Raw genomic sequence first — 24,009 nt, forward strand, 5'->3', positions numbered from 1 at the left:
GACCATCAAGACTTGGGGAGAACATAGTCAGGTTTTAAGAGCCCAACCCATCCACCTCCGGAAACTTGAAGAAGTTGGAGAGGCAGAGAGAGGGGCTGTTGTCAGATGAGGATTTGGGGAGAGAGTTGTCAAGTCTAGACATCCATGCTCCCCATTGGGGAGGGGCTCCATCATCTCACTGAAAGTCGAGGCAAAGGGCCTGCAGTGACCTCTTGGAAGGCTGGATGCATGTTCCTAGAACATGAGGGACTTGGTAGACTGGTGTCTGACTCACCCTGAGAAATCTAAAGGGCCGTGGCCGGCTAGCTGCTCTGAGGGCAGAGTGAGAAGAGGTTGTGTTGGTGGCCGGCTCTCCCCAAGTTGTCATGGCCACGGATGTGAGAGTTTCCTGTGAACCAGAGCTGGCCCCTCAGGAGGTGTGCCGCCAGATGCTGGGAGATGAAGTAGTCATGTAGGAACCAACAGAAGACACACAACTCCCAGTCAAGCAAACTGCAGGTGCAAAACAGGAACAGAGAGGGACTGGTTGCAAAGAACCCAGGAAGGAACATTCGAGATCAGTCAACTGTCAGACCCCAAGGGCTAGAACAACACCAATCCAGTAAGTCTTTTCCAGCCCCTTTCCTCCTCTCTCCCCCTTCCCAATTCTGGAGGAAGCAGAGGAAGCTCAGGGGAGATGGGAGGAAAATAGAAGCGCCAAGTGAAGAAAAAGAGACAACAGCCCACACCCCTTTTCACTCTGGAGGCCAGCTGAGCTGGGGGAAGGAAATTGTCATCGAAGATTGAGGGGTTGAATCTTTACACTGGAGTGGACCTATTAATTACTAAATACAGCCTGGGTTTTTGTGAAAGAAGTAACTGGATGACTGTTTCATAGATAAGAGTGACAAAGTGAAAAGAAGTCCAATTTTATCAAAGAGCAAGGTAATAACTACAGAAAAGCTTGACAGGACAGTGGGAGACTAAGAATACAATTCATTTCCACTGCATCCTATGAGTCCCTACTAGTCCACTATGATAGTGACATGCATACACATTTTCAGACATCGGGATCATACTCTATATGGCATTCCAATCTTTTTTTCTCAAAGAATAATATATTATGAAGTTTTTCCCCTGGAAGAAAATACTCATCTACAAGTTGAACATTCCACCATATGGACACGCCGTCATTTATTTATCCAATATCTATCCAATGTTTGCTCTTGCAAATCACTCTAAAATCAAATATACTATGCATAAATCTTTGTATACACATTTGATTCCTTGCTAAGGATAAATTCCAAGAGTGGAATTGCTAGATTAATGGGTAGAAATTTTCAAGATTTTTTCTCTTGCTCATCAAAGAGGCATGGGGTCTAGAAACATATTTTTAGGAAGTGAATTGAGCTGTCCAGACCAGCCCTGCAGTGGCTGAGAATTTCGTACCATTGAAATAGCTTCTCTCATGTGAGAGAAGCTACTATTGAGGAGGTTCTTCCCATGCACAGGTTTTAAGGGGAGGGAGCATCACACCTGAACAAGCCCACTATAAAACATAGAGAGAGTGAGAGAGAGAAACTCTTTACATAACTCTTGTATAGCGCCTACGTTCCCTCACAGGATTGATTTCTTGGGGAGGCAGTATGAAGCATCGTCAACAGCACTGATTCTGGAGTTAGACAGGTCAGCCTTGCCTCTTCCACATCCTGAATGTGTTCTTGAAGCAAGTGGTACTTCACCTCTGTATCCTGTTTCCTCATTTGTTAACTCTCTGTTATGGCTGTACTGTGTCCCCCAAAATCCATATGTTGAAATCTAAACCCTCAGTGCCTCAGAATGTGACTGTATGTGGAGCATTAGTTTTTGAAGAGGTAATGAAGTTAAAATCAGGTCATTAAAGTGGGCGCTCATCCCATATGACCACAGTCCTTATAAGAAGAGAAGCTTAGGATACAGACACAGGAAGAGGAAGGACCATCTGAGCAGATGCCATCTCCAAGCCAAGGGGAAAGGTCTTAGAAGAAACCAACCCTGCTGACACCATGATAGACTTCCAGCCTCCAGAAGTGTGAGAAAATAAATTTATGTTGTGTAAGCCACTCTAGTCTGTGGCACTTTGTGATGGCAGCCCTAGCTAACTAATACCCTTTCCAAATTAGATTAATTCCTGAAGGTTCTTAACAAAATGTCTGGAATTCAGTAATTGCTTGATAAATGGCGTCATTTGTTGTCATATTCTGTGCTTATCTTTAACAGAAAAACTGAAGCCAGGTCAGCTAAATCAGTGGTTCTTAGCTGGGCGTGATTTTTGCCACCCAAGAGATATTTGGCAGTGTCTGGAGATATCTTTGGTTGTCACAAATTAGGGGGAAGGGTGCCACCAGAATCTAGTGATTAGGGATGCTTCTAAACTATGCACAGAACAGCCCACACACAGAACAAAATATCAGTATTGCAGAGGTTGAGAAGCCCTGAGCTAAACCAACACTGGCATTCACCTGAGAGCCAGCACTCATATCCCAATGAGCCCCACATCCCTGTTTTGTGAAATGCCACTTTTGTGAGGCATTTCCTTCCCACTAACTCCAAGGCTGGCTGGTATACCAACAGATAGGCTTGGCCATGCCCCCTGTCTAGCACTCACAGTGTGAAATGATAGAGAGGAAGCTAATTACCAGGTGTATTAGTAGGCTTTTACTACAATAATGCTGCCTAATGAACAATTACAAATCTGTGAGGCAAACAAAATAAGCATTTACTTGCTTCTCATGACTTTGAGGGATGGCTGGAATAGTTAGCTTCAAGCTGTGGGTCAAGCTCAGGTCTGCCCCATGCATTTTATTCTGGAGCCTGGGCTGAAGGAACACCAAGAAATGGGCATGTTCTTCCCATGATGGAAGATCCCAGTGGGACAAGCAGAAACAATGATGTCTCCTAAGGCTCAGAACTGACACATGGTCACTTCAGCCCACATTTCATGGCCCAAAACCCATTTGTGGCTTCCTGTTAACTAGAGGATAAAGTCTAAGTGCCTTAGACTGCCTTCAATCCTGTTTTGGAACCAAATAGACTATAATAGAAAAACATCTGTTTAAGTCTTCAGCAGAACACAAAAGGGCCTCACTGTCCATCTCTGCCATCTCTTCAGCTCTACTGTGGCTGGACTTGCATTTCCCAAATGGGTCCTTCTTACTATTTCACACCAACAGGACTCTGCAGATGCTGCCACCCTGAAATGTCTTTTCCCCATCTGCTCTTGAAGAATTCCTCTCATTCTCTAAGTACCAGTTCATGTGTCTCCTTTTCTGCAAAGCTCCCCAACCCAACCAGAGCTAAATTTTTGCTTTAGCTATCACTGTAAAGAGAAAATGATCTGTAAGATCACTTCTCATATGCCATTGCCCTTATCTCTGAACAATTAAGGAGTACTCTGAGGACAAAAACAGTGTCCTATTCATGCTCAGGTCCCCAATACCTAAGTACTAATATTTGTTGAATTATTGAGTCAGTAAATGAATGAATGATTCAGTAAATAAATGACTGAATTTTGTGTTCCATTTCAGGTATGTATATACTCCTCCTTAGTTTACTCAGACAACTAGTTGCCTCCCAAAAGCCATTCTCCCCTTCTTCCTTATGAACTAAAGCCTACATTTTAAGCTGAGAACATTATCATTCATTTCTCAACCTTCTTTGCAGCAAGGTGTGCCCATGAAATTAAGTTCTAGATAATAATATATAAGCATAAATGTTGTATGAAACATTCTGAGTGGCATCTTAACAGAGACAGGACAGACCTCTTCCATTCCTCCTTCCCGCTGCCTAGAATCCAGATATAATGGCAAAAGCTTTAGCAGCCATCTTGGACCATGAGGATGGTAGGTGCACATGACAGAGCAGAAAGATAGAAAGCTTGTAGGTCTCTAATTCAGGGAGCTTCCTTAGCAGCCCCACACTACTTACCTCCAAAATTACATTACATGAGACAATAAACCCTTGTATGTTTTAGCAACTGTATTTGAGCTTCTTTTTTACACACAAACAATTCTAAAGTGTACTTCAAGGTCTCCCTGAGTCCTCACTAGGTGAACACATCTTCCTCTCAATGTGTTATACATTCACTTTCCTATCAGTGGTTTAGGCATTCCCTACACAGTCTTTTAAGGACTGGAGGGGACCCCAACTAGCGAAATAATCTTGAGAAAGAAGAATGGAGCTGGAAGAATCATGCTCCCTGACTTTAGATTATACTACAAAGCTACAGTAGTCAAAACAGTATGGTACTGGCACAAAAAACAGACACATAGAGCAATGGAACAGGATAGAAAGGACAAAAATAGGGGGGACCTTCAATATAGTGGAGAATTAAGCCATGGAGATCAACTTCCTCCCGACAAATACATCAAAAATACATCTACATGTGGAACAACTCTTACAGAACACCTACTGAATGCTGGCAGAAGATCTCAGACTTCCCAAAAGGGAACAGACGCCCTCAGGTGACCTAGATACAGGGCGGAGCCAAATCTAAAGCTGAACCCCAGGATCTGTGCGAACAAAGAAGAGAAAGGGAAATTTCTCCCAGCAGCCTCAGGACCAGAGGAACTTGATGTAGCCTGTATCTGTGGAATGCCTGAACAGACAATGAATCATCCCAAAATTGAGATGGTAGACTTTGGGAGCAACGGTAGACTTGGGGTTTGCTTTCTGCATCTAATTTGTTTCTGGTTTTATGTTTATCTTAGTTTAGTATTTAGAGCTTATTATCATTGGTAGATTTGTTTATTGATTTGGTTGCTCTCTTCCTTTTTTTTTAATATATATGTTTTTTTCCTTTTTCTCTTTTTGTGAGTGTGTATGTGTATGCATCTTTGTATGATTTTGTCTGTATAGCATTGCTTTTACCATTTGTCCTAGGGTTCTGTCTGTCCGTTTGTTTTGGGGGGTTTTTTGGGATTTGTTTGTTTTTTTTAGCCTAGTTTTTAGCTCTTGTTATCATTGGTGGATTTGTTCATTGGTTTCGTTGCTCTATTCTTTCTTTTTTTATTACTTTTTTATTTTTAATAAAATATTTTTTAATTTTTTATTTTAATAACTTTAGTTTATTTTATTATTTCTTTTTTTTCCCCTCTCTTTTCTTCTGAGCCATGTGGCTGACAGGGTCTTCATGCTGCAGCCAGGTATCAGGCCTGAGCCTCTTAGGTGAGAGAGCCAAGTTCAGAACATTGGTCCACCAGAGACCTCCTGGCCACACGTAATATCAAACGGTGAAAGCTCTCCCAGAGATCTCCATCTCAACGCTAAGACCCAGTTCCACTCAAAAACAAGCAAGCAAAAGTGCTGGACAACCCATGCCAAACAACTAGCAAGACAGGAGCACAACTCCACCCATTAGAAGAGAGGCTGCTTAAAGTCATAATAAGTTCACAGACACCCCAAAACACACCACTGGATGCAGTCCACCCCACCAGAAACACAAGATCCAGCCTCATCCACCAGAACACAGCCACCAGTCCCCTCCACCAGGAAGCCTACACAACCCAGTGAACCAATCTTACCCACTGGGGGCAGACACCAAAAACAATGGGAACTACGAACCTACAGCCTGTGAAAAGGAGCCCTCAAAGGCAGTACGTTAAGCAAAATGAGAAGACAGAGAAATACACAGAAGGTGAAGGAGCAAAGTAAAAACCCACCATACCAAACAAATGAAGAGGAAATAGGCAGTCTACCTGAAAAAGAATTCAGAGTAATGAGAGTAAAGATGACACAAAATCTTGGAAATACAATGGAGAAAATACAAGAAATGTTTAATAAGGACCTAGAAGAACTAAAGAGCAAACAAGCAATGATGAACAACACAATAAATGAAATTTAAAATTCTCTAGAAGGAATCAATAGCAGAATAACTGAGGCAGAAGAACAATAAGTGACTTGGACGATAAAATACTGGAAATAACTAACACAGAGCAGGATAAAGAAAAAAGAATTGAGGACAGTAGGACAGTGTCAGAGACAATTGCAACAACATTAAATGCACCAACATTCAAATTATAGGGGTCCCAGAAGAAGAAGAGAAAAAGAAAGGGACTGAGAAAATATTTGAAGAAATTATAGTTGAAATCTTCCCTAACATGGGAAAGGAAATAAGTCAATCAAGTCCAGGAAGCTCCCACACAGGATAAATCCAAGGAGAAGCATGTCAAGACACATATTAATCAAACTATCAACAATTAAATACAAAGAAAAAGTATTAAAAGCAGCAAGGGAAAAGCAACAAATAACATACAAGGGAATCCCCATAAGGTTAACAGATGATTTCTCAGCAGAACCTCTACAAGCCAGAAGGGTGTGGCAGGACATATTTAAAGTGATGAAAGGGAAAAACTTACAACCAAGATTACTCTACCCAGCAAGGATCCCATTCAGATTCTACAGAGAAATTAAAACCTTTACAGAGAAGCAAAAGCTAAGAGAATTCAGCACCACCAAACCAGCTTTAAAACAAATGCTAAGGAACTTCTCTAGACAGGAAACACAAGAGAAGGAAAAGACCTACAATGACAAACCCAAAACAATTAAGAAAATGGTAATAGGAACATACATATCGATAATTACCTTGAATGTAAATGAATTAAATGCTCCAACCAAAAGACATAGACTGACTGAATAGATACAGAAACAAGACCCATATATATGCTGTCTGCAAGAGACCTGCTTCAGACCTAGGGACACATACAGATTGAAAGTGAGGGGATGGCAAAAGATATTCCATGCAAATGGAAATCATAAGAAAGCTGGAGTAGCAATTCTTGTATCAAACAAAATAGGCCTTAAAATAAAGACTATTACAAGAGACAAAGAAGGACACGACATAATGATCATGGGATCAATCCAAGAAGAAGATATAACAATTGTAAATATTTATGCACCCAACTTAGGAGCACCTCAATACATAAGGCAAATGTTAACAGCCATAAAAAGGGAAATCGACAGTAACACAATCATGGTAGTGGACTTTAACACCCCATTTTCACCAATGGACAGATCATCCAAAACAAAAATAAATAAGGAAACACAAGCTTTAAATGATACATTAAACAAGATGGACTTAATTTATATTTATAGGACATTCCATCCAAAACAACAGAATACACTTTCTTCTTACGTAATCATGGAACATTCTCCAGGATAGATCATATCCTGGGTCACAAATCAAGCCTTGATAAATTTAAGAAAATTGAAATCATATCAAGCATCTTTTCCGACCACAATGCTATGAGACTAGATATCAATTACAGGAAAAAATTCTGTAAAAAATACAAATGCATGGAGGTTAAACAATACACTGCTAAATAACCAAGAGATCACTGCAGAAATCAAGGAGGAAATCAAAAAATACCTAGAAACAAATGATAATGAAAACACAATGACCCAAAACTTATGGGATGCAGCAAAAGCAATTCCAAGAGGGAAGTTTATAGCAATACAATCCTACCTCAAGAAACAAGAAACACCTCAAATAAACAACCTAACCTTATACCTAAAGCAATTAGAGAAAGAAGAACAGAAAAACCCCAAAGTTAGCAGAAGGAAAGAAATCATAAAGATCAGATCATAAAAAATGAAAAAGAAATGAAGGAAATGATAACAAAGATCAATAAAACTAAAAGCTTGTTCTTTGAGAAGATAAACAAAATTGATAAACCATTAGCCAGACTCATCAAGAAAAAAAGGGAGAAGACTCAGATCAATAGAATTAAAAATGAAAAAGGAGAAGTAATAACTGACACTGCAGAAATACAAAGGATCATGAGAGATTACTACAAGCAACTCTATGCCAATAAAATAGACAACTTGGAAGAAATGGACAAATTCTTAGAAATGCACAACCTTCCGAGACTGAACCAGGAAGAAACAGAGAATATAAACAGACCAATCACAAGCACTGAGATTGAAACTGTGATTAAAAACCTTCCAGCAAACAAAAGCCCAGGACCAGATGGCTTCACAGGCAAATTCTATCAAACACTTAGAGAAGAGCTATCACCTATCCTTCTCAAACTCTTCCAAAATATAACAGAGGGAGGAACACTCCCAAACTCATTCTACGAGGCCACCATCACCCTGATACCAAAACCAGACAAAGATGTCACAAAAAAAGAAAACTACAGGCCAATATCACTGATGAACATAGATGGAAATATCCTCAACAAAATACTAGCAAACAGAATCCAACAGCACATTAAAAAGATCATACACCATGATCAAGTGGGGTTTATTCCAGGAATGCAAGGATTCTTCAATATATGAAAATCAATCAATGTGATAAACCATATTAACAAATTGAGGGAGAAAAACCATATGATCATCTCAATAGATGCAGAAAAAGCTTTCAACAAAATTCAACACCCATTTATGATAAAACCCTCCAGACAGTAGGCATAGAGGGAACTTACCTCAACATAATAAAGGCCAGTCCCTACTGCAGAGCTACCGCTAGAAAAGCGACTTAAAGGGCCCGCGCGCCACAACCCCCTCGGCCCGCCACGCTGCTGCCCGTGCTGCTGTTGCTCCGCCTTCTTGGCCTGGCCACTGCTGAACCCGCCATTTACTTCAAGGAGCAGTTTCTGAATGGAAACGGGTGGACTGAGCGCTGGATCGAATCCAAACACGATCGGATTTTGGCAAATTCGTTCTCAGTTCCGGCAAGTTCTATGGTGACCAGGAGAAAGATAAAGGGCTGCAGACAAGCCAGGGTGCCCGGTCTTACACTGTGTTGGCCAGATTCGAGCCCTTCAGCAATAAGTGTCATACACTGGTGGTGCGGTTCACTGTGAAACGCGAACGGAGCATCGACTGTGGGGGTGGCTACTTGAAGCTATTTCCAGATGGTCTGGACCAGAGAGACATGCGTGGAGACTCCGAATACAACATCGTGTTTGGCCCGGACATCTGTGGCCCTGGCACCAAGAAGGTTCATGTCATCTTCAACTACAAGGGCAAGAACATGCTGATTAACAAGGATATCCATTGCAAAGACGATGAATTCACACGCCTTTACATGCTGATTGTGTGGCCTGATAATACCTGTGAGCTAAAGACTGACAACAGCCAGGTGGAGTCAGGCTCCTCGGAAGATGATTGGGATTTCTTGCCCCCCAAGAAGATAAAGGACCCTGATGCTGCAAAGCCTGAAGGCTGGGACGAGTGAGCCAAGACTGATGACTCTACAGACTCCAAGCCTGAGGACTGGGACAAGCCTGAGCACATTCCTGACCCTGATGCTAAGAAGCCCGAGGACTGGGATGGAGAGATGGATGGAGAATGGGAACCAACAGTGATTCAGAACCCAGAGTCCAAGGGGGAGCGGAAGCCCCGGCAGATTGACAACCCAGATTACAAGGGCATTTGGATCCACCCAGAGATTGACAACCCTGAGTATTCCCCTGATAGCAACATCTACGCCTATAAAAACTTTGCTGTACTGGGCTTGGATCTCTGATCTCCAGGCAGGTCAAGTCTGCCACCATCTTTGACAACTTCCTCATCACCAACAATGAGGCATATGCTGAGGAGTTTGGCAATGAGACATGGGGTGTCATGAAGGTAGCAGAAAAACAAATGAAGGACATGCAAGACGAAGAGCAGAGGCTAAAGGAGGAGGAGGGAGGACGAGGATGAGAAAGTGGAGGACGAGAAGGAAGACGCTGCCGCTGGCCAGGCCAAGGGTGAGCTGCAGGGGCCACACCGCCGCCTCCAGGGCTGGACTGAGGCTTGAGTGCTCCAGCCACAGAGCCGGCCATGTACCATGCAAAATAATGTCTCTATGAGACTGGAGAACTTTCCTTTTTTTCCAGGCAGGTTCCAATTTGGGGTGGATTTTGTTGTTTCCCGCCCTCCCTTTTTTATTGTTTGTTTGTTTTTTTTAACTGATGTTTTGTCTCTGAATCTCCTTCAGCCCTCAACCCTGGCCTTCATCTTTCTTGATTTGACATCTTTGCTTTCTGTTGCCCCCTTATCTCCCCAGATCCCTTAGTTCCCCTCCAACTTGGGGACTCGGGGTGGGGTGGGGTGTGGAGGAGATGCCCCAGGCCCAAGGTTCCATCTGCTCTCCTTCCTGGATCCCACAGGGGGGTAGGAGAAGAGGGTGACATCACCAGCTCCCCAGCACTGAGAAAGAATGGGGCTCCTAAGGCCTGAGCTCTGACCTCCCTCTCTCCTCTCTCGCCTGCCCCCAAGACTGGGCCACTTCCGAGTGGCGCAGCAGGTTCTAGCTTGGCTCATACTGAGAATGTAAGAACGACAAATGAAATTTCTATTAAATTAAGTTTGGTGTCTTCAAAAAATAAAATAAAATATAAAAATAAAAACATAATAAAGGCCATATATAACAAACCCAGAGCCAACATCATTCTCAATGGTGAAAAACTGAAACCATTTCCACTAAGATCAGGCAAAAGACAAAGTTGCCCACTCTCACCACTATTAGTCAACATAGTATTGGAAGTTTTAGCCACAGCAATCAGAGAAGAAAAAGAAAAGGAATCCAAATCGAAAAAGAAGTAAAACCATCACTGTTTGCAGATGACATGATACTATACATAGAGCATCCTAAAGATGTTACCAGAAAACTACTAGAGCTAATCAATGAATTTGGTAAAGTACCAGGATACAAAATTATTGCACAGAAATCTCTTGTATTCCTATACACTAATGATGAAAAATCTGAAAGAGAAGTTAAGGAAACACTCCCATTTACCACTGAAACAAAAAGAATAAAATAGCTAGGAATAAACCTACCTAAGGAGACAAAAGACCTGTATGCAGAAAACTATAAGACACTGTTGAAAGAAATTAAAGATGATACAAACAGATGGAGAGATATACCATGTTCTTGGATTGGAAGAATCATCATTGTGAAAATGACTCTACTACCCAAAGCAATCTACAGATTCAAGGCAATCCCAATCAAACTACCAATGGCATTTATCACAGAACTAGAACAAAAAATTTCACAATTTGTATGGAAACACAAAAGACCCCGAATAACCAAAGCAATCTTGAGAAAGAAAAACAGAGCCGGAGGAATCAGGCTCCCAGACTTCAGACTACACTACAAAGCCACAGGAATCAAGACAGTATGGTAGTGGCACAAAAACAGAAATATAGATCAATGGAACACGATAGAAAGCCCACAGATAAACCCACACATATATGGTCACCTTATCTTTGATAAAGGAGGTAAGAATATACAGTGGAGAGAAGATAGCCTCTTCAATAAGTGGGCTGGGAAAACTGGACAGCTACATGTAAAAAGAATGAAATTAGAACACTCCCTAACACCATACATAAAAATAAACTCAAAATGGGTTAAAGACCTAAATGTAAGGCCAGAAACTATAAAACTCTTAGAGGAAAACATAGGCAGAACACCCTATTACATAAATCACAGCAAGATGCTTTTTGACCCACCTCCCAGAGAAATGGAAATAAAAACAAAAATAAACAAATGGACCTAATGAAACTTAAAAGCTTTTGCACAGCAAAGGAAACCATAAGCAGAACAAAAAGACAACCCTCAGAATGGGACAAAATATTTGCAAATGAAGCAACTGACAAAGGATTAATCTCCAAAATTTACAAGCAGCTCACGCAGCTCGATATCAAAAAAAAAAAAAAATCAACTCTATCCAAAAATGGGCAGAAGACCTAAACAGACATTTCTCCAAAGAAGATATACAGATTGCCCACAAACACATGAAAGGATGCTCAACATCACTAATCATTAGAGAAATGCAAGTCAAAACTACAATGAGGTATCACCTCACACCGGTCAGAATGGCCATCATCAAAAAATCTACAAACAATAAATGCTGGAGAGGGTGTGGAGAAAAGGGAACCCTCTTGCACTGTTGGTGGGCATGTAAATTGATACAACCACTATGGAGAACAGTATGGAAGTTCCTTAAAAAACTAAAAATAGAACTACCATACGACCCAGCAATCCCACTACTGGGCATATGCCCTGAGAAAACCATAATTCAAAAAGAGTCACATACCACAGTGATCATTGCAGCTCTATTTACAATAGCCAGGACGTGGAAGCAACCTAAGTGTCCATTGACAGATGAATGGATAAAGAAGATGTGGCACATACATACAATGGAATATTACTCAGCCATAAAAAGAAACAAAATTGAGTTATTTGTAATGAGGTGGATAGACCTAGAGTCTGTCACACAGAGTGAAGTAAGTCAGAAAAAGAAAAACAAATATGGTATGCTAACACATATATATGGAATCTAAGAATAAAAAAATGGTTCTGAAGACCCTAGGGGCAGGACAGGAATAAAGATGCAGATGTAGAGAATGGACTTGAGGACACAGGGAGGGGGAAGGGTAAGTTGGGACGAAGTGAGAGAGAGGCATGGACATATATACACTACCAAATGTAAAATAGCTAGCTAGTGGGAAGCAGCCACATAACACAGGGAGATTAGCTCAGTGCTTTGTGTCCAACTAGAGGGGTGGGACAGGCAGTGTGGGTGGGAGACGTAAGGGGGAGGAGATATGGGTATATATGTATACGTATAGCTGATTCATTTTGTTATATAGCAGAAACTAACACACCACTGCAAAACAATTATACCCAATAAAGATGTTTAAAAAAATAAATTAAAAAATGAAAGCACAAAAATAAACCCATACAATTAGGGTCAATTAATCTATGCCAAAGGAGGCAAGAATATACAATGGAGAAAAGACAGTCTCCCCAATAAGTGGTGCTGGGAAAACTGGACAGCTACATGTAAAGGAATGAAATTAGAACATTCTCTAATACCATATACAAAAATAAACTCAAAATGGATTCGAGACCTAAATGTAAGACCAGATTCTATAAAACTCCTTGAGGAAAATATAGGCAGAACACTCTGAACACAGGCAGAACACAGCAATATTTTTTGATCCATTTCCTAAGGTAAAGGAAATAAAAACAAAAATAAGCAAACGGACCTAATTAAACTTAAAACGTTTTGCACAGCAAAGGAAATGATAAACAAGACGAAAAGACAACCTATGGACTGGGAGAAAATATTTGCAAGCAATGCTACCAACAAGGGATTAATTTCCAAGATATACAAACAGCTCATACAGATTAATATCAAAAACCAAATAACCCAATCAAAAAATGGGTAGAAGACCTAAATAGATATTTCCCCAAAGAAGACATACAGATGGCCAATAGGCACATGAAAAAATGCTCAATATCGCTAATTATTAGAGAAATACAAACCAAAACTATGATGAGGTATTACCTCACACCAGTCAGAATGGCCATCGTTAATAAGTCTACAAATAATAAATGCTGGAGAGGGTGTAGGAGAATAAGGAACCCTCCTACACTGTTGTTGGGAATATAAATTGGTGCAGCCACTATGGAGAACAGTATGGAGGTTCCTTAAAAAACAAAAAAAAATAGAGTTACCATATGATCCTGCAATCCCACTCCTGGGCAAATATCTGGAGAAAATTCTAATTCAAAAAGATACATGCACCCCAATGTTCACTGCAGCACTACTCATAATAGCCAAGACATGGAAGTAAACTGCATGTCCATCAACAGAAGAATGGATAAAGAAGATGTAGTATATATACAATGAAATATTACTCAGCCATAATAAAGAATGAAATAATGCCATTTGCAGCAATGTGGGTGGACCTAGAGATTATCATATTAAGTGAAGTAAGTCAGACAGAGAAAGACAAATATCATATGATATCACTTATAGGTGGAATCTTAAAAAAATGATATAAATGAACTTATTTACAAAACAGAAATAGACTCAAAGACATAGGAAACAAACTTATGGCTACCAAGGGGGATAGCAGAGGGTGGGGGGGAAGGGAGATAAATTAGAAGTTTGGGATTAACATATACACTCTACTATATAGTAAATAGGTAAACAAGGACCTTCTGCATAGTACACAAAACTATACTCAATATCTTGTAATAACCTATAAAGGAAAAGAATCTGAAATATATGTGTGTGTGTGTGTGTGTGTGTGTGTGTGTGTATATGAATCACTCTGCCATACACTCAAAACTAACACAACATTGTAAATTAACTATACTTCAACTAAAAAACAAAAAAAAACAGGGCTGGAGGGGGAAAAAAGCCTCTCACAGCCAGCTCAGTCTTTGCATTACTACTGCCAACCTCTCTTTCTACTGAAAACTCAGGGGAAAAAAATATAGTTTTAACACTAAAAAAGTGCCAGGAAATTTTTATAAGTTCAGTTATCAACCCCCCCTGGAAAGAGGTAAATTCTGTCAACTTTCTTCTGGGCAATTTTAATATTTTGCATGTTGAAACCAAAGTCCTTGAGCACAGCTGTTATCCTCCACTGTTTCTCTAAACACCTCTCCAGTGCACATGGAGGACAACCCTTTAACCCTCACCCCCTCCCGGCCATCCTTTGTCCACTTCTGCCTACTTGATATATACCAGTCTCCTCTGGCTGCCATCCAACCGTAGGGCTTCAGAGCTTAACATGAAATTCCCCCACGTTATCTAGCCCCACTCCCTCCACCAGACTCCGTGCATCAAGTCCTTTAATCACTTACTCTAATTCCCCTTATCTACGCCTGCCCCACACTAATCCAGTATCTCTGTGGAACAATTAGGCTTCCAAATAGAGGCAACTTCTTCCACTGCCCATTCTTCCCACAGCCAATGGACTGATAGAGTCATAAAATAGGGCAGAGATCAGAGTCCATCCAGAACACTGGTTTTCAGAGTATCTTTTTTTAAACCTGAACTTTTCATCTAAAATTTTCGGGGAAGCCAAATATGCAAAGCAGATAAAGGTAGAGCCACTCGAAATGGGAGTGAGTTTGGAGGGAACCCAGAGATCTGCCTAATCTTGCTCCCCACGCCTCAGCAGTTTTAAAGGACCCCTCAGAAAACCAAGGCTCAAAGTCTCCACGTGTGCCCTCCCTTCTTCCTTCTGCCAGAAGGCTACCTCCCCCAGGTGTTTGCATGGATCATCCCCTCACTGCACTCAAGTTCCTAAACAAATGCCACTTGTCGTGAGGGGCCTTTACTGGTCACTTATCTAAAGTACCCCCTCCAAGGCTTCTTTCAGGCTGCCTTAGTCTTGTGTTAGTCCAGGTCCTCTAGGAAAAAGATGCCAAGATGGGATAAGAAATGCACAATTTTATCAGGGAAAACATGAGAAAGTAAAAGGAGGCACAGTAAGTCCCCTATACACGAAAGAGTTTCATTCCGAGAGCGTGTTCGTAAGTCCAATTTGTTCGTAAGTCCAACAAAGTTAGCCTAGGTACCCAACTAACACAATCGGCTATATGGTACTGTACTGTAATAGGTTTATAATACTTTTCCCACAAATAATACATAAAAAACAAACATAAAGAAAACATTTTTAATCTTACAGTACCTTGAAAAGTACAGTAGTCCAGTACAACAGCTGGCATACAGGGGCTGGCATCAAGTGAACAGGCAAGAAGAGTTACTGACTGGAGGAGGGAGAGGAGGTGGGAGATGGTAGAGCTGAAGGATCCTCAGCAATTGGAGACAGAGGGCAAGATGCAATCTCACTCACGCCTGACATTGATGGAACACATGATCGCATCTTTGAAAGTTCGCAGCTTGAAGGTTAATATGTAGGGGACTTACTGTAACTGGAATGGGCTGGAAGAGCTGCAGTGAAGGTCTGCTCCTGAGTGAAGGAGAGAGGGAAGGAAGGGAGGGAGGAAGGAAGGAAGGAAGGAAGGAAGGAAGGAAGGAAGGAAGGAAGGAAGGGAGGAAGGGAGGGAGGGAGGGAGGGAGGGTGGGAGGGAGGGAGGGAGGGAGGGAGGGTCTTAGACTACAATACACTTCTAAGAAATTTTCCACAAGACCTTCAGAGAGTACTCCAGCTAAAGCTCCCTGCATCCATCTTAACGTCCCTGCCATGCTCGGTTATTGGCAGAGAGCAGACCCTGTGAAGCAGGGTCCTAGGCAGCACAGCAATGGATTTCAGAACGTGGCTGCTGGAGCTCTCAGTCACTCACACATCCTGCAGAAGGAGATCTGAGAGGCCCAGTCTCATGGCCACTGCAACTTTTCTTCATAGCACTTTCACTTTCTGACACTGTATTTAATGTTTATTTGGCTATTGTTGTAATCTCTGTGACACCAGGGACATGCTCGGCTTGTTCACCACTGTATCCTCAGCTCCTAGAAAAATTCCTGGTAGAAAGTGCTCAACAAATATGTGTTGAATGGATGGATGTGTGGGTGGGTCAATAGATGGATGGATGGACAGATGACCTGGGCTGCAAAGGAGCTATAACATGAAAGGAATAGTATAAAGATCTCAAAGTCCTGTTGTTAATGAAAGAGGAAAAAAAAGTATCTTTCCACCCTGAGTTACATGGGGTATGGGAGAAAAAACAGACTGAAATCGAGGGGGCTTCAAGAATATTGTTTCCTTGGAGAAGAGACACGATTCAGGGAAAAGTGAGGGGAACTCAGCCAAGAGTTTGAGGATATAGGGGAGTTTGTTGGCCACGGGTTGTAATTCATCAAAGCTGAAGACTTAAATTTTCTGAAACCAAATGGTAAAAAAACTGGTGACCATGAAAAAAAATGGAAATATAATCTAACCTCCTCTCCTCAGAAAATACACACACCCACACATACTCAGACACGGCTTCTCGTGTGTCGGGGTCATTAATGATCTAGGAATAATGTCATCACCATAGCAGCCTCCACGCTCACCCCCACTCAAACTCTCCACCTTAACAACACTGTTATATAAGGCACTTTCCTGGCTGCAGAAGTTGCAGACTCTGAGACTGGATTACATGAAGATCTGACTCCACTATCTAAAATTCAGAGCCAAGAAGATCTGAAGCAATTAGGACTTAAGTTAGCATGGATGTGGAAATGAGAAAAGGGAAATGGCTTCTCTGTGAGTCAACGCTGAAATCTAAAGTGACATTTCTCCCTTACAAGTAAGAACAAAACAGCCCAAAGAATGTCTGCTCTCAGTTTACAGGAGTTTCCAAAATACACGGGCTCCCTCTGATACGATGAGTTCAAATGATTTGTATAACAAACCATAAAATTAAATGTATGTACTTAGAGAACTGGGGCTGCCAAATGGATTCTCCAAAGTAACTGTGCCTCTTTGATTTGCGGCGCCATTTTTAGCCAAAGCTAGTGTAATGCTCTAAACATTTTAATAAAAATGGAATCTCACAAGCCTCCAAATAGCTAAGGGCAACCTCCAACTTTTAGTGACAGAGTTTAGGCAGTAGCTAAGGATCAAGAGAAGTCCAAGGTGTTTGATGGATTTGATTATGAAGGCAGCTTTCACTTCTGTCTCACTGAGCCCTGGGGACAGGGTCAGAAAAGGGGCCTTAGGGACAGCAGCAGGACATGAGAGAGGCCCAGCATGGAGGAGGGGGATGTAAGCACCCAGCACCTCTTCCCTTCTCCAACCAATGCAACTTTCATCTGATATACGTGTTAGGCTTTGCAGTAAGCTTTCATAAGGTCTGAATAAACAATTTGAATAGTACTAGTCAATTCCACTGAGATGACCTTATACTTGTACCAGATCCTTCATTCCCTTAAATCCCCAGGGGATTACCCATATATGATTCACTGACATTTCCACTCCCCAACACTCAGGGGCTATCTCCTAAATGGGACAGACATTGTCTGGCACACACTGTTTACTGCAGTTCCTAGTGGGAAAATTATGGAAAAATAAATACTTTGATGAACATCACACATCGATGGACCTAGAGATTATCACACTAAGCGAAGTAAGTCAGAAAGAGAAAGACAAATACTGTATAATATCACCTATATTTGGAATCTAACATATGACACAAATGAACATATCTACGAAACAGTAACAGACTCACAGACATAGAGAACAGACTTGTAGTTGCCAAGGTCGGTACGGGGGTGGGGGGAACTGGGGGAGGGAAGGATTGGGAGTTTGGGATTAGCAGATGCAAACTATTATACATAGGATATATAAACAACAAGGTCCTACAGTATAGCACAGGGAGCTATATTCAATATCCTGTGCTAAATCATAATGGAAAAGAATATGAAAAAGAATATGTATAACTGAGTCACCCAACACTGTAAATCAGCTATACTTCGATTAAAAATTTTTTTTAATTTACTGAGTTCCTACTCTGTGTTAGACATCAGTGATAAAAATATGAGTGTGAAATCATCCTTCTCCACAAATAACTTACAGAATAATAGAAAAGAAAAGCACAAAGGCAATGTGAACATAATATATTGACTCATTTAGAATGTTTTCACCTACAAGTGACAGAATAGCCCCTAAAATGTGACTTAGGCAACAGGTTGTTATTACTATATCTCACATACCAAAAAGTCTGAAAGATAAGTTCCCAAGTTGTTTCAGCAGCTCAAGGATTCCAGGGATCTGCTTCACCCTCTCCGTGACTCTCTTGGCTTTATCCTCATAGTCGCAAGATGGCTGCTGCAGCTCCAAACATCATTCCTCATAGAACTATATTAAATGGAAGAAATGAAAAGGAAGGGCGTTCTCTGCATCGCTTCTTTGTTGCCATGGAGGTAAATTTTTCCCAAGAGTCCATTAGCTGATTTCCCATCCAACCCCTCTGAGCAGGATTGGATCACATCCCAGACCTTAGCTGCAAGGCAGGCTGGGAATGAGTATCAGGTTTTTTCAGCCTTTGCTGAGAGAGGCAAATTCTGCCAGCAAGTAAACGGGAGAAGCAATGGTTGTGAGTAAGCAATCAACAAGGTCTGGCATACATATCGGATGCAGTGACAGAGAAGAATATGGCCGGCTGTAAAAGCATGGAGGAAGGACAAATGTCTTGTCACGAGGAGGATCCCTGGAGCTGATAACACATGAGATGAATATTGAAGAACAAGTTGGATTTAGCAAGATGAAGATGATGATAGAAGGAGGGGGTGGAATGAGGATCCAGGTAAAGGAACAGCATAAGCAAAAGCATGGGTCAGTGAAAAAAATGTTAGCACCAGTTTAGTATTACCAGAGCATCTAATGGCGGGAAATTGTCAATGGCTTGACTGTGGAATTGTCAGCGGCTTGACTGCAAACGCCTCCTGGACTGTGTGCAGGAGCTTGAACTTGCAACCTAGGCCAGACTTTGCAAACTTAGAGCCCAGAGGCCAAACCCAACCTTCAGACGTGTCGTGTTTGACAGGCACACAGTGTTTGCATTCTGAATACACTGATAAATGCCCTGGCTGGAGGCAGGGCACTTATCTCCAGATGAACCTCTTTCTACTGTATTCCACCTGGCCTGCTTCCCTTATTTACATCATCTGCCTGTTCCCTCAAGACTTTTGAGTTTGCCTCCCCTGAGTAGGCTCTGGGGAGCCATTAAAAGATATTAAACAGGGGAATAGCACTGCCAGTTGTACATCTTGTATTAATCCCTCTGGCAGCAGAGTGGAGAAGTTGTAGAAGTGAGGACCACACTGGAAATAGGAAGATGGTGGAAGGTATATTTTTCAAAACTCTTGGTTGCAAGTGTCAGAAACACAACTCAAACCTGCTTTAAAAACGGATATATTCGTTCATATAACTTTAGAATCCAGGATTAATTTAAGCTTCATATATGGCTAGATCCAGGAGCAACATGACGACAACATGTTTCTCCATGCTGCTTTCCCATGTTTTGACTTTATTCTCAGGCTAGCTCTCTGCTCCTAGAGAAAATAGTCATTGGTAGCTCCAGACTGACGTGATTTTTAAAGCCAACTGTCTCCAAGAAAGGAGAATTTGGCTTCCTGATAATTCTAACAAAACTCCCAGGGAAGACTTCGATTGGCCTGGCTGGATCATGTGACCATTTGTGAGCTAAAACACAGGGCCTAGGTAAGGAAGCAAGCAAGACAAACAGTGGCCAGAAGACAGAGCCGCATAGGACCCCACCTACCATGCAAACAAAGGAAGAGAAACCTTGCAAACAAAGAGTAGTCAGAGAATTAGGAGTAGAAGCAGAATCAAATGATGTCACAACTATCATTTTCACCCTGAATGGGCAGCTCTTTCAAATGCAACTAAAGTATTACGTATTTCATTAATATAAAGAACTGCAATGTCTTCACTAGGTTGGTAAAATGTTGGACATTGATGATAATACTTTGGTGGGGTTGTGGGGACTGGGGGCGGGGGGATAGGAGTGGTCAGCAACAGGTTTGAGGAAGTGCATAGAAAAAGAGGAGGAAACAAAACTATAAGTGACCGAAGGAATTTGGCTAAAAGGAGAAGTAGAAATAGAGAGGTTATAGACAAAGATACAGGATCAAGGTAAGATATTTTAGGCCATAAAGGACTTGAGCTAGCAGGTGGGATGGAAATCTGAAGGTAAAGAAAGAAAAGGGAGTTATTTTTTAAAAAGAAAGATTGAATTAAATAACATAATTATTAGGAGTATGAAGTCAGGATATATGGCAGCTGAAAACTCCTGAGGAGGGTCTAAATCCTCCTATTTTTGATGTTCTTCACCTTCATGATGACTGAAGAAATAGACGTCCTGCCAGCATCTGCTGGCATTCATTCATTCATTCATTTGTTCATTCAACAAGTGTTTATGGACATTGGCCAGGAACCAATCCAGCTGATCCAGCCAGTGAACAAAACTGACACAACCCCTGCTCTCGTGGGTATTAAATGCCTCTGATACGTGAGTCCTGGCTCTACCACCTTCCTGGGGATCTGAGCTACGCATTTGACTTCCAGCTCTTTCTGGGCCCACAGGCTGCTGTACCTAGACACTGGGCACCATCTCTGACAGCTGCAAGTTCGGTTCCCTGAATTACTCTAAACTTCACAGCTTGCAAGCTGCTTCCCCATTACCTGAGCAAAGAGAGAATACAATCATTTCTATCTCATCCCCTCACCATCTTTTTCTCTTCCTTATAGAACCTAGAGGGGGTCAGAGAAAAACAAAATTTCCCCTACCCTAAGCTGCCGGTAGAATTCCCAAAATAAGATAAACTTCTCTAGATGATTCGTTTAAGAAACACTCCATACTTCTCCTGTGCCCTTGAAAAAAAACAATTAAGAGGAGCTATTATTCTGGGATAATAATAGATGGAGACCAGAGAGGGACATTCAACATGGCAGAAGCACAGAGCAGAAACACTTGAGTATATGGACTCTGGAATAAGACCACCAGGGTTCCCACTTATCAGCTTTGATACCTTGAGCAGGTTACCCTGCCTGAGAAGCAGTTCCATAATAATAATGATAATAATAATGATGATAATAATGAAAATGATAATAATTATCATATAATAATGATAATAATTAATAACAATAAGCTGTGTACATGAGATATGGTCATTCACTAAAGTAACTTAAAGTGACCATGTGGGCTGAGAGCTGGGGTCAGGTGCATCCCACAAGAAAGTTGGGCATTGCAGCCAAAGTGAAAAGAGAATAAAGTCTGTAGGAGAAAACATACAACGTTCACTTGATGTCCCTGTGAAATATTGTTTACCTAATAGTTCACCCTCCTTCAGGCCCACTTGGCCTGGACATGGTGAGGCAAGAAGGATAAAATTTCTCTGTCCACTTCAGAAACTGAGGTTGGTACAATTCGTTCTTAATTCTTCATGTCTAGGGCCAATGGGCTTATGTCATATGTTTAAAGAAAATCTATCTTCCTCTTAAAAACATAAACTCAGTGCAACCATGAGGTCAAAGTTTCAGCTAAAGATTGGGTTCCTGAAAAATGTCGAGCCAAGTGTCTTAGCGTTTATGACAGGACAGCTGTTGCCTCTTTTTCCAAGAAGGAATTAAAGGATCTTATTACCCTAAATGAGAATGACTAAAGCATGATTATTTTCCTTTTAATCTTTTTCTCTCCAGTGGAAATTTACATAAGATGGAGCTGTAATCCATTCCTTTCATGCCGGCAGCCTGTCAGAAAATCTCCCCTCTTGTGGTCTCCATGGCAGCAGCCCTCAATCTGAGCCCAGGCAGGATTTGCCTCAGGGAGTGGATTTGACTTTTATGTGGTGAAAGCAATCATTGTAGACAAGGGCACTAGATGCCTCCAACTTGAGATTATGTCTGGTTTGGAATTCCATGTGTGTTTGGCTCTCTGTATTGGTTAAATTCACCCAATGGATTCACATCTGCTTCTTGCTTTATGTTGTGATGAAACGCCCCGAGAGGTCTCCCAGCATTTTGAATGCTGGCTTTCACTCTCTACTGATGATGGTGCATTTTCCAGTTTTCTAAGCAGGGGGAGATGCTACAGATCACTTTCGGATCGTTGGGGACTTGCCTTCAAGTTGTTCTCTCAGCAGTAGACCACTCTTTCTCAGCTCATCCTTTTGTGATGTCCTGAAAAACACTGACCTGTGGCCACTGAATAGAGTTAAGCCCATGGTGGGTGAGCTATTGTAAAGCTGAGTGAGCACAGCCAAACAGGAATTAGACCCGTGATCTGCCCTCATGAGCCATAACCAATGGAGTGGCCCTGTTCAGCACTCTCAGGTAGAAGTCAGGCTTTTCTAAATGGGAATTTAAAACCTCCACTTGTTTTGTCCTGTGAAAGACCCTGTTTAGAGAATGAAAAGACAAGCTGCAGACTAGGAGAAAATATTTGCAAGTCACATACCTGACAAATGCCTTGTATCAAAACTACATAAAGGCCTCTCAAAACCCAACAGGAAAAAAGCAAACAAACAATCCAGTTAGAAAATGGTCAAAAGACACGAACAGATATTTCACCAAAGTGGCAAATAAGCAAAAGAAAAGTTATTGAATATCAGTAGCCATGAGGAAAATGCACATTAAAAACAATGATATATCCCTACATCTAAAGGTAATGGATTCCATGTGTTCGCCATCATCGTTTGTGAAAGCACTCACACTTAACATTTGTAACTCTTTTAGCCTTTTGAGAATTCATGGGCGCCCCTCTTATTTAGGACTATTGGAATTTGATGAACAAGTTTACGTATAGGCATCTTTTTCTATGCCCTGCATGGATTCATAGCATTTGCTCATTTCTTTAAAGCTGGAGTTCATCTCCTCTGAGCTCTTTGCGCAGATGTAGGTCTCTCTTAATAATTTAGTTTGCCTCTTCCAATGTGTTCTCTACATGTCGTTTCTTGAGTAGTGGAATGACAAAAATTACACACATTCCTGCAAGTGCTGACCCACCTAGGTTCTGTACAAGATAGACAGAAACAAACTTTTAGAATTTAGGACCAATAAAAGGCTCTTTCATCTGCTAACAAGTTTTTGAGGTGTACATTTTTCTTCTAGACTTCTTTCTTGCCTTGTACTTTTTTACCAGTTGAAATCTGCATAAAATGAACATCAAGGGCAGCCTCTATCAAAGGAACTAAGAAGCTGTGCCCAAGAACATCAGACAATGGGGAGAAATGTTTCCCAGCTGCCATAGCAGGCTGAGACAGTGAACGTAGAAAGGTGAAGGTGGCAGACACTTACATAATGACATCAACATATTTTATCTGCCGGCTGTTGGCTGTCTCCATTTCTTCTTTCACAATCTCCTCAAAATGTGAGGCCCAGGGTGACTCCTGGGTATGTCGACCCCAGGGACAGCTCTGAAAGTAACTACAACTTCAGTTTCCTTTCTAATGCTCCTCTGAATAATGAGCAGTTTTCTTGTCCTGCTAAGAAACACACCATGCAAATTTTTTTTAGCAAACCATCTACAGTGACTATTATATCCCTTTTCTGATTGGCATCATTTTATGGTTGGATTTGTTTGGTTTTGTCCCCTTTGAATGTGTCTTTATACAATTGCCTATCAAGTACTTTCTCTCTTTTGCTTATTTATTGAGTTCACTCACTCATTTGACGTCATTTCTCATTTGTTTATTATGGGCAAGTCCCAGGGTTATGCCCCGGGGACACACCGCAAGCATTAACTATGACAGTGCCTGCAATCAAAAAGAAACAGCTTGGGGGTTTCCC

At 41.4% G+C, this 24,009-nt stretch overlaps 1 pseudogene; it reads left to right on the forward strand.

The window, feature by feature from the left end:
- Window positions 1–365: 365 nt before the first annotated feature.
- On the forward strand, window positions 366–9,983 carry LOC116742246 (annotated as a pseudogene).
- Window positions 9,984–24,009: the final 14,026 nt, after the last annotated feature.

Source organism: Phocoena sinus, chromosome 17 (assembly GCF_008692025.1).
Source record: "Phocoena sinus isolate mPhoSin1 chromosome 17, mPhoSin1.pri, whole genome shotgun sequence".
NCBI classification, from domain to species: domain Eukaryota; kingdom Metazoa; phylum Chordata; class Mammalia; order Artiodactyla; family Phocoenidae; genus Phocoena; species Phocoena sinus.